This window comes from Heteronotia binoei, chromosome 5, assembly GCF_032191835.1.
Source record: "Heteronotia binoei isolate CCM8104 ecotype False Entrance Well chromosome 5, APGP_CSIRO_Hbin_v1, whole genome shotgun sequence".
NCBI classification, from domain to species: Eukaryota; Metazoa; Chordata; class Lepidosauria; order Squamata; family Gekkonidae; genus Heteronotia; species Heteronotia binoei.
The window spans coordinates 144068104-144080324 of NC_083227.1; positions in this window are offsets into that span (position 1 = coordinate 144068104).

The window sequence follows — 12221 nt, forward strand, 5'->3', positions numbered from 1 at the left end:
CAAAGCTCGTCTCCTCCACCCCAGTTGGCTAGCCGCGGTCAACGGGCATCCTTACTTGCGGTCGAAAAATAACAACAAAGAAAAGGCATAAGCATGGAGGCACACCATCCACCAGGCTGTCTCTTCCTTTGAGAACGCACGCATAGCTGGTCTTGAGGACAAAAGGAGACTGAGGAAGAATCGCACTGCTACAGCACCAACCCTAAATCAGACTTTTCCCTGCAGCCGCTGTGGCCGGACCTGCCTGTCCCATATTGGTCTTGTCAGCCACCAGCGAGCCTGCAGCAAACGTGGACTATTGCACCCTTCTTAAATCTTCGTTCGCGAAGCCAAGCCGAGAGAGAGAGAGAGCCAGTTCAGTGCCACAAACTGAGGTGACACAAATCGACAATGCAATTTGAAATTGGAATAAAACAGTGAAGTAATCATAGGGTTGCCAAGTCCAATTCAAGAAATATCTGGGGACTTTGGGGGTGGAGCCAGGAGACATTGGGGGTGGAGCCAGGAATAAGGGTGTGACAAGCATAACTGAACTCCAAAGGAGTTCTGGCCATCATATTTAAAGGGACAGCACACCTTTTTAAATGCCTTCCTTCCATAGGAAATAATGAAGGATAGGGGCACCTTCTTTTGGGGCTAATAGAATTGGACCCCCTGTCCAATCATTTTGTAACTTTGGGGTATTTTGGGGGGAGGCACCAGATTCTACATTGATAATTTGGTGCCTCTACCTCAAAAAACAGCCCCCCCTCGAGCCCCCAATACCCGCAGATCAATTTCCCATTATTCCCTATGGGAATTGTTCTTCATAGGGAATAATTGCCCAGTAGACATTTCCCCCCCCACCCCCCGCTGCTTTCTGATAACCCTAAAGCGGGGGGAGGGAAGGCCTCCAAACCTGGGGATTGGCAACCCTCTCTCTCTCACACACACACTTACTGGGTTTGGTTCCTCTGAAAAGTACAGGGGTTATGCTGCTCTCTCTCTCTCTCACACACACACACATACACACACACACACACTTAGTTGCTCTGAAACGAAAGCAAAACAAACCGAGGGACTGTTGCTGACCCTTCCCCATGAAGTACATCCTGCTCAACTTTAAGGGCACACAGACACACACACATTTAGAAATGGACCTGTTTGAAGGTTTCTAAACCTGCTTAAGATATAGCGCTGCATGGTGGCTGTGGGGGTGGGGCTTCCCTTGCTGGCCAGCTGGCAGGGGGGAGCCTGTAAAACCGGGGGATACCCCCCTGGGACTTGGGGATGGGAAGCCTAAATAATCAGATGAGGGGACTGATTAATGTGCAGCTGAGCCATTCAATTGCAGTAAATTTGAATACTGGTCACATTTATTGTGGACTTTGCCAGGAATGCTCACTTAAATCCTCAAGTTCTTATGAAATAAGATGCATGCTTATCCTTCAATGTTGATAATTTTCCTATTTCCAACTCTACAATATTTATTTAGTCTATAGTCTACCTTTCTCACTGAGACTCAAGGCAGATTGCATAGTGTAAGTTTAACACATTAAATAGGATGGGGCATCCAATGAAAAGTACAATAGGTAAATAAAAAGAAGCAGAAATATAAAACTGAGCTGAAACAAATCTCAAACTAAGAATAAGCATTTAGATGTGCTACAAATATTTAGGGCCTATTTATTTCCATCCTCTTTGAAACCATCTTCTTTTAACCCATTTAGTCCTTTTTAAACCAACTTATAAATGTCTTACCAATACATTCAATCAGGTGCTTTTATAAATCTAAGCAAAAATACTTACTCATTTCTGGTTTTAAAACAATTTATTGATTGATAACATATGGTTACAGTATCTAATTATATCCTTACTATGTCTAACCCATATGATATTTTCAATCCCCCCTCCCTCCATAACTAGACTCCTGTCGAGGTTATATACTTAAGTTTGATTATAAAGGTACCCTTAACCAATAAAAGTTCAATGTCTTTCTTTTCTCACATTCATTTTAAAAAATTGTCCAATGTCTTTTTACATTCCACTCTTGCTCTATATATCCTCTAAATTTCTTCCACTCTTTTTTAAAAATGTCCAAATCATAGTCTCTTAAAGTTCTTGTTAGTTTGTCCATCTCATTCCACAATAAAACTTTCACAATCCAGTCCCATTTCTCTGGTATTTTTTCTTGTTTCCACAGCTGTGCATACAATGTCCTAGCAGCTGAAAGCAAATAGCAAATTAAAGTCCTATCTTCTTTTGGAAATTTTTCCATTTGTAATCCAAGCAGAAAAGTCTCTGCAACTTTCTTAAAATCATATCCCAAAATTTTAGAAATTTCTTGTTGTATCATCTGCCAAAGCTTTTTCACTTTTTCACAAATCCACCATATATGGTAAAAAGAACCTTCGTGTTTCTTACATTTCCAGCATCTATTCGACATCTTGTTACTCATCTTAGCCATTTTTTTCGGAGTCATATACCACCTATAGATCATCTTAAAACAGTTCTCTTTAATATTCTGGCATGTTGATATTTTCATCGAGTTCTTCCAAAGATACTCCCATGTATCCATTTGTATTTCTCTATTCACATTAATTGCCCATTTAATCATTTGAGATTTTACTACTTCTTCTTCTGTAAACCATTTCAATAATAGTTTATATACTTTCGATATTAATTTTTCGTTGTCTCCAAGCAGAACCCTTTCTAATTCTGTTTGCTCCTGTCATGCCTGCCCCTGACCCAGCCCCTGCTAGCTCAGAGCAGGCGCCTTTAACAGCCCTGGACGTAAGTCCCGAAGAAGCAAGCCGGCAGCAGGAGCCACCTGGAACTGATCAGGCCACGCCGGGCCCCAGATCATCCCCTCCGGAATCACCACCACGTGTTAGCCGGCTCCGTGAAAGGAGACGACAGGAGATACGAAGCAGAAGAAGTGAGGCACGCATGCGGGGGAGAAGAGATCTAAGCCCGGCATACTAATGAGTTAACAAGCCAGCACAGTATATCTGTAATCTTGGCCCTAGGGCAAACTGTGCTGGCAACGAACGATCCTACTGGGACGTGACCACGCTCTGCACCCTCTTGCTTGCTGAGAGAACCCGTGTACTCCTGACCTGGCTTGAACCTTGGACTTGGAACTCTGGACTCTGACTCTGCTTTGTGGACTGGCTTAGGTATTTTGACTGTATTCGGCTTTGCTTTCTCTGGCTTCCGACCCTCTGCATTCCTGTGACTACGCTCTCTGTTTCATCCTTCGGCCGGACTGATTTATGGTGTTGACTAATTGGACTGTTTATGATACCCCCTGCGCTACTCCTCAACCGGCTGCAAGAGTTCTGGCCAGCTGCCGGGACGTTGGCAGCCGTCGTTCCTTATCTGAGACTCGAGCCGTGACAGCTCCCATCTAATTCCATCAGATTTAATATCATTTTCCATAAATACTTACTCATTTCTAAACTTTATTTTTGAAAACTATATATACAAAATAACATACAACTTCTAGACAATCACCAAAATGACATTTTCACTTCCCCCCAAGTCGAAATGAAGAGTCGGACACAAGGTATTGGTAAAACTAACGACCACTTTATTATATGAATAAACAAAACAGCAAGGGCAACTAAAATCGTGGCCTGGTCAGGGCCAGGGGTCTCTACAGACCGCTCCCCTGCCATTAGCAGGTGAGAGACCTGGCCCCCTAGCCGGAGCTGTGTGTCACAGCTCCCGCCAGGCCAGCACAGCAGGGAGGCATGCCCTAGAGGGCCCAACCAGCAGATGCATGTCTCAATGGAAGGCACCCTCTGGTCGAGCCTCCAGGACGGTCTGCATTCACCCACCCCGGGATACAAACACCCAAAGGTATATCCTGCAAGACCCCTAACTCCCCAAAAGGGGGAGGCTTTCCGGTTCTCCCCTAGCCACATAGCACCATAAACCCAGTAAAACCTGCCAACAAAAGTGACCGACCTATTTAAAGGCACCTACCCATGGCCAAATCCACAATCCACTGATGCAGGGTGGGCGAAAAACAAACCCCAGTCAACAGCCAATCAGCTGGGGAGTAAAAAATTCCTACCCAGCCCCCCAACTATGAGGTGACCAGCACTTGCCTACATAATAAACAGGGCGGGAGGGAAAGCCAAGCTATCCACGAGGGACTGAGGGATGGGGGCCCCTCCCCCTCAATGTCCAAGCCCCGCCCCCTCAAAAGATGATGATGTAGCAGAGAGAGAAGTGGATGCCTTAGCAACCAAATGACCACTATCAGAGTGGTCACCCAAATTAGGCCATGCTGGTGACATAACCTGCAGCCACAATTGTTGATGGATACGGTCCCACTGGAGGGAAGGGTACAAAGCAGCCCTCATCCTGAATTCCTCGTCATACTGAATCCAGGCCAGGCCACTAAACATCATATACACTTTGTAAATGATATCCATATACTGGATGAGTGCTGCCACCTGCTAAGGCTGAGCACGCGCTATCACTCCAGCATACACAAAAAACCCGGCAGCCAATTGGCCCAGGTCAGATCCACCTTCTGCTTTTTCAACTTCTCCTTCTCCTTGTCATCAAGATCCTCCTTATCTTTTTTTCCTAACTCCCAAAAGAGGAGGGAAAAAATGTCCACATACTTTCCCTTTAGGATTTTGTCCTTTGTTGCAGGCAACAAATGATCGCCTAAAGGTAAAGTGACATCTCCAAAAGGCATGGCAGTAAAAGGGACCACCCCAAAGGGAGAAAGAAATCCCCATCCCCCCCCCCCCAGAAAGGTGCAAACCCCTGCTGCCCAGTCACAGGCCAATTCCCATAAGGACCAAGTTGGCCCTGAGGCCACGCCCAGTTAGCCTGAGGACCCACACCCATGGTGGAAGGTATACCTGAACCCCCAGAAACAGTGCCAGAAGCATTAGGTGCGGCTGGACCCCATGCCCCCCAAGGCCAAACAAGCCCTGTATATGCCAGCGCACTGTCTCCCATCTTACCCGGCATTCCAGCAGGTACCAGTGCCGATCCAGATCCCATGACACGCGAAGATAGGCCTGATCCCGCATCCGAAGCGCTAAGCCCCATAGCTTCTCCAGCAGCATTATCAGCAGACCTACCCTCCAAAATAGACAACCTGGTTAATATGTCAGCTTGCAATGCCAATTTGGAGACCTTCCCCCCATCCAAACCTTGCGAAGGCAAAACACCAGATGCATGCTCCAGGGCCTGCAGTCTCTGTAAGATAGCTGCGTTCACCTCATCTTCCCCCCCTCATCATAAGATGAAGGCGGCAGAGGACACTTTTGCAGAGGCTTAGGGGCTTTTTCACTGGTTGTTTGCCTTTTGACTTCTCATCCCTTTTCACTCAGATATCCTCCTGGAATAATGACAGATGAAACCCACAAACAACCAATAGCCCTTGCAGGCACCTTACAATTAATAACCCAGCCCTAAAATGGCTCCCAAGTCAAGGCAGCACCCAAAATGGCCGCCAAAGTTCAGCCCCTAAAATGGCCACCAAAAGATAAGCCTCTAAAATGGCCATCACTCTGTGAAAAGAATTAAAATAAAATGGCCACCAAGCCCAATAAGGGGGGAACCAACAAAATAAGTAGCCACCAATTGCTACCCTAATACTCCCCCAGGCCCAAAGAGAAATCCCTCCAACAGAAAGCTCAGCCTTAGTTTAATCCCAGGGGAGGGGGGGGGTGGAGGGGAGCTACACACACCGCAAAACAAAGAGGAAAGGGAAAGTTTTTTTGTTTTGTTTTTATAAAACCATGCGAGTCCCGCGCAGTGACCTCCATCCGATCGACGCTGCCTTCCCAGCTCTCAGGATCAGCCCCACAAGGCCCGAACGGGAGCAAGAACGCTCCAATGGCCCTATTCCCAAATGAGGCCCAAGCCTTTGGAGCTGCTAGGAGCACCAATGACAGCCCGCAAAGCACCCAGCCCGAAAGGGCCCGAATGAGAGCAAGAATGCTCCAATGGCCCTATTCCTCTGAACAAGGCCTAATCCCTCTAAGCTGTCTCAGAGCGCCAGAAAACATTCCTACTGAGCCAAGCTATCCACAAGGGACTGAAAGATGGGGCGGAGGCCTGGCTGTTACAACGTCCAAGCCCCACCCCCTCAAAAGCGCGCCTCAACAGGCCCACAAGTCCTCCCTTCCCTCCATGGAGGCAAATAGATTCCCCAGCAGCCGAGCTGCGATGCAGCCAGCTGCCAGAAATTCCATCTGTTGGTTATCTACAAATAATTAGAGGTCTGTTAACAAAATATCTTGATACAATGTATTTTTGAAGTATATCTTTTTCAGTTAGTCCTTTTTTAACCAGCTTCCAAATGTCTTACCCTTTTATCCAATAAATTCAAAGTTTTATCAGGTACCTTTTATAAATCTAAGTGAAATATTTATTAGATGACGTCAGTTGTTGATTGGTTCAAAAAATTCATAAGGATAGAGAAGTCAAAATTCCTGTTGCAGAAACCATCTGGATTCTTCCTTGGCAATTGTTGTTTTCTAAATGTTTAAAACATCTAGCATAAGAAGGCTATTTTAACCAAGACAGGAATTAAGTTGATGTCTGGATAAAAAAAAATGGGTGTATTGGTCATACACCAATATGTCTGGGTTTCAGAAGTTGCATGCTTCATGGTTTAGCCATTTTAGATTGGAGGTCTTTGGAAATGCTTGGATGACTTGGTAGTTTTTAATTTCCCAATCTGTTCTGAATACTCAAAACTGAATATTATTTCACACAGGTGAAATTGTTTAATGTATTTTGCAGTGAAGAATGATGGAATGACTCCTCTCAGTCCGTCTGCTATACATTTTTCTTCTCTCAGTCTGCTATTTCATTTTCCTTCAGTGCATATTTTACATCTTAGAAATTAAACAATGCCACAACCTCACATTCCCATTCCCTGTTTCCAATGTACTTGGAGTAAAAATAATAACTAGGGATTTTTTATATCCAGTAAGTTCTTTTCAAATTTGATCATGCTATTCAACCATGCTGGCATCTTTTGTGTGCACTTTTCTAATCTATGGTAGATGTTTGAATCTTTATAGTCATTAATAAACATCAAGCTCTCTGAAGTGATTTGTTCCTTCTAATGATACACATCAGCTTAAGTCTTAAGACATTTCTTCTTTGAATGGCTTGTCTGGATAATTTTCCTTCCATACACATTGAGGTATTTGGGTCCCCCTCCCCCAATTGGGTAGCTATTTTGGTCTGAAGCAGCAGAACAAAGTCTGAATCCAGTGGCACCTTTAAAACCAACATAGTTTTATTCAAGGTATAAGCTTTTGTGTGCATGTACATGTCTTCAGATACAATGAAACTGAACAGATTCAAGGACCAAACAGAAATGATAAGCTAAATTTATATGATTACCATTTGTTTGGGTTTAATGGAGGGGGGGATAATTAAACAAGATTATAAAGGAATTACCCCTAAACATTCAGGAACAAATGTTCCTTTCAGATACACCACAGGAACCTTGACCAGGTATCTTTTATCTTCTACCCAAAATACACTTCCATATAATGCAACTGATGAATTCATGCTAAGAGCTCACAGCTTGCCTAAGACTGCCAGGTACGGTCTGAGATTTGCACTTGTCTCAAAGCCTCAGCATAACATTAGCACTCTTTCTTAAAGGGTGATAGCTGAATACAAAATTAACTACTCTAACATGGTCTGCTCTTAGATTAGTTAGATCATAATGTTAGCATATGCACCTTCTAATACTGTTAGCACATGTGCCTGTTAAGAGTATGCACCTGTATCATACTGTTAAGAATTTGCACCTTCTAAGGTTAATATTGAAAATAAAGGATCTGACATAATGGATTTTTTGGGGGGGGATATCATTCCCCCCACCCCCCCATTAATAGAACATCACTTACGAAGTAAGACCTTTTAATGAGACTCTTATCTGGGACAACTATGCACAAGTAAAGTGGAATAATTCCAGTGATTTTAACACAGTAATCAAATGAAAAATTGATGTATAGACATCCTGAAACCTGGTATGTATATTCCTTACTCTTGGATGATTTTATAACAGAGCAGGCTTCTAAAGGTAGCTTATCTACTAAAGTAGTTCCTGTGGCCTACACTTTTAAAAAAAAAAGTATTAAAGTAATCCCTGCCAAATTAATTGGGAGCAATAAAAGCCCGTTAACTAGTAAATCGGTTGATTAAACATTGCAGTTGTAATAGCTGCACTGGAAGTGAATAAGATGTGTTGCAGGCTTGGATTCAACGTTAGCCGCCCTGAGCCTGTTAGGGGAGGGCAGGATATAAATTTGATAAAATAAATAAATAAAAATAAAATGAATGGTTTGAATCCAAAAATCGTGACCAAAGTGGAATACATCTCAGATGATTTCCCCTTTTCATTCTAGTCATCTATTCCCGCAATAGTCAAATTAGACACACCCTAGAGTAGAGTCAGAGGTGAAATGGGTACCCTTACACAAGTTCTTGCATTGTGTTTCATTCTTTCTGTATTAAGAACGTACACTGTCTGCATGCTAGTTTTGTGTGTGTGATCACTGAAGAGATGTAAAATGTGGTTAATTCATGATGACTGCATTTCTCACTCCTGGAAGATACATCTGTCCTTGATCCCTTCCAGTCCAGCTTCTGTCCTGGTCACAGGGTGGAGACTGCTTTGGTTGCCCTCATGGATGACCTTAGAAGGCATCTGGATCAAGGTGTGTCAGCACTGCTGCTGTTGCTCTTAGATCTCACAGCAGCGTTTGACACAGTCAATTACGATCAAATGACTCATTGCCTTGCTGGAGTTCAGGGGGTAGCCTTACAGTGGTTTTCCTCCTTTCTCTGTGGTCGGGGACAAAGAGTTGTGATTGGTGAGCAGACCTCCCAGCATTATCCACTAGAATGTGGTGTTCCACAGGAAGCTATTCTCTCGCCAATGAGGTTTAACATCTATATGCTCCCCCTTGCCCAGATTACCAAAGGTTTTAGTCTGGGTTGTCATCAGTATGCGGATGATACCCAGCTCTATCTGCTGATGGATGGTTATTCTAACTCCATCCCAATCCATTTGACCAGGGCGTTGGAAGCAGTGGCTGGTTGGTTACAGTTGAGCTGACTGAAGCTTAATCCAGCTAAGATGGAAGTTCTGTGTCTGAGCCGTGGGAGGCTAAGATCGGGTATCAAACTTCCCATGCTGGATGGTGCACCTCTTGTGCCAGCTCAGAAGGTGAGGAGCTTGGGTGTGATGCTGGATGCCACCATTTCTGTGGAAGCCCAGGTTATAGCAGTTGCACAGTCTGCCTTTTACCATCTCCGGCAGGTCAAACAACTAGTGCCCTGTCTGGCTCCCTGGGACCTAGCCACAGTGATCCATGCAACAGTCACTCCCAGGTTAGATTACTGTAACTCGCTCTACGCAGGCTTGCCCTTGGGACTGATCTGGAAACTCCAGTGGGTGCAGAATGCAGCAGCACAATTGCTGACTGAACTGCCTGTACGGGCAGGCAGTCGGCCATTGCTGCACAGTCTGCACTGACTACCAATTGAGTACCAGATCCGTTTCAAGTTTCTAGTATTAACTTTTAAAGCCTTACACGGCCTGGAACCTACATACCTATGGGACTGTCTCTCCCCAGAGGTCACTACGATCGGCCAACCAACATCTTCTGCTATCCCTGGCCCAAAGGACATCCATCCCGCTTTGACCAGGGCCAGAGCCTTTTCAACCCTGGCCCCAACCTGGTGGAATCAGCTCCCCAAGGAGATTCAGGCCCTGCCTGACAGGATAAAGGCCCTGCCTGACATGGATCTACTACCATTCCAGAGGGCCTGTAAAATGGAGCTTTTCCACCAGGCGGGTGGGCGTCCTCACACCATCTTATCGGCCTCCCTGCATTGATTGCATTCTGTGTCTCAATGTGTGAATGATGTTTATACCACTGACATTGCCTTATTTCATTCTGATTTAATGGTTTTAACTGTTAAATTTTAATCGTTTCATTGTGTGATTTTAACTGTTTTACTCTGTTGTAATCTGCCCTGAGCCCATCTTGGGAAAGCGCAGACTATAAATCCACAAAAGAAAAGAAAAGAAATGTTCATGATAATGCAACTGTTCTAGCTGCAAGAGAAAGAGGGCAGCGCCTAGTGCTTTCCTGATCCAACTTTGCCCATGTTCCTCCTAATGTTAATATCATAAATGAATAGCTTGACATAACTTTAAGTCTCAGCAATGATATTTGAAGAGTTCTTGAACTCATGAGCTGGAGCGAAGCCGCAGCCATTTGAAGCAGCATTAATTGTAATTTCCAATACATTAACCATTGCAATGGCAGTATTTAAATCCAACATATTAAAAGCGATCCTCCAGTTCATGCTAAGTTTCTAATGCACTGTTCATGCTGAACAAGTACCTCGTCACCTGATAAAAAGGATGTCAAACAGTGCTAATTACTATAGAATTTTGTATCATGGAGAAGAGTGAACTAAGGCCAACTGGAAAATAATCATTCAGAAGGCCAAGGAACAGCTGTCAGGCCTTAATGATTTTGGTCGATATTGATTGACCTGGCTCACTAGTGACCTAAAATTAAAAAGATCTTTATCCTGTCATTAACTCCCTTAAACCTTTTAATCCTCTGACTAATGACAAGCTACTGTTCATTAAGATGTGTTGGTTTATCTGGCGCTTGACAAAAAGTCTTAACGATGAACCGACTGAAAGAGTTTAGCATTGATTACTTAGTGAACCCTCAGAGAATAATGTGTGTTTTCAAAGAGCCACAGAGACTGGTGATTAGAAGGATGATTGCAAAAAAAATAATTTTTCACATGTTCACTACTGTAGTTATTGACAGAGGAAATAACAATTCACTGAGGTTTGTATGCATGATTAAATTTGGTGGATGTTATGCCATTACTTTTAAGCGAATCATCACTTTTTTCCAGGGCCTTTTTTGTAGAAAAAGCCCAGCAGGAACTCATTTTCATATTAGGGCACACCCCCTAATGCCAAGCCAACCAGAAATGCATTCCTGTGCTTTCCTGCTCAAAAAAAGCCCTGCTCTTTTCTATATAAAAGTGCAAAAAGAAATAAGTTCTCTTGCAGAATTGCATTTTTAAAACAGTTTCTTCTAGAACAAACAAAATCTACTAGATCAGAACTGAACTCTATCTAGTCCACTATCCTGTTATCCACATCATGTTCCAAAGAACCTGCAAGAGGTGCATGAAGGCAAGAACAACAATAAAATAAAACACCCACCATTGCCCTGTCTCATTACTTCCAAATATGGTGGTTTCATTTAGACGTCATGACCAACAGCTATTGATGGACTTATTGTTGAGTAGTTCTCAAATGCACCCATAAATACAGCTTAGAATTAAAACAGACAAGAAGGGGTGGGTGGGGTTATCTGAGATTTTGTTTGGTTGCATTTCATTGGTGAAGTTTTTCACTGTGGGCGTTTTTGCACTTACCTTAAGCCGGAGCAACGTCCCTCTTCACCGCGCAGCGTCTGCACGGTTTTCGCACTAATTGCTCTGGAGCACCTGGAAGAGCCGCAAAGTCCCACAGCTTTTGCGGCGCAAATGTAAACCGGTTTTTGGTGGTTTACATTTGTGCCGCAAAAGCCGCGGGACTTTGCGGCTCTTCCAAGTGCTCCGGAGCAATTAGTGCGAAAACCGTGCAGACGCTGCGCGGTGAAGAGGGACGTCGCTCTGGCTTAAGGTAAGTGCGAAAACGCCCTGTGACTTGTAAGCTGCTTTGAAGCATTAGGAAAGGTAGGAAATAAGTATCTTAGTAAATAAAATTTAAAAAGAGATGGAAGATCCATGATTAGGACCTTATGGTTACTTTGGCAATTGCAGAACATTTTTCATTCATTACAGTAAGTAGAAAATTATTTTAAGATGTTTTTTCAGGCTGGTTTTTGAGGATTCTAATGTGGCACTACTCAGCCTACCATTTAAATTAATACTATCACTTAAGTAAGATTAGAGCCTTGCTTTAAAAATTTATAGCTGCTTAAGTGAAGTGTTGCTGGGTGAGGCATTTAACCCTTTCCTCCCTGGCTTATCCATTATTTGAAATGCCCTTTTGAAGTAACAATTAATTCAGGGAAGATGTGTTCAGGGAGAATTAATTAGGTAACTGTTGCATTATGGTAGAAGAAGAAAACACTTTTAATTCATAGTGAAAAGCTGAATATATAAAGCTATTTTATATAGAATCA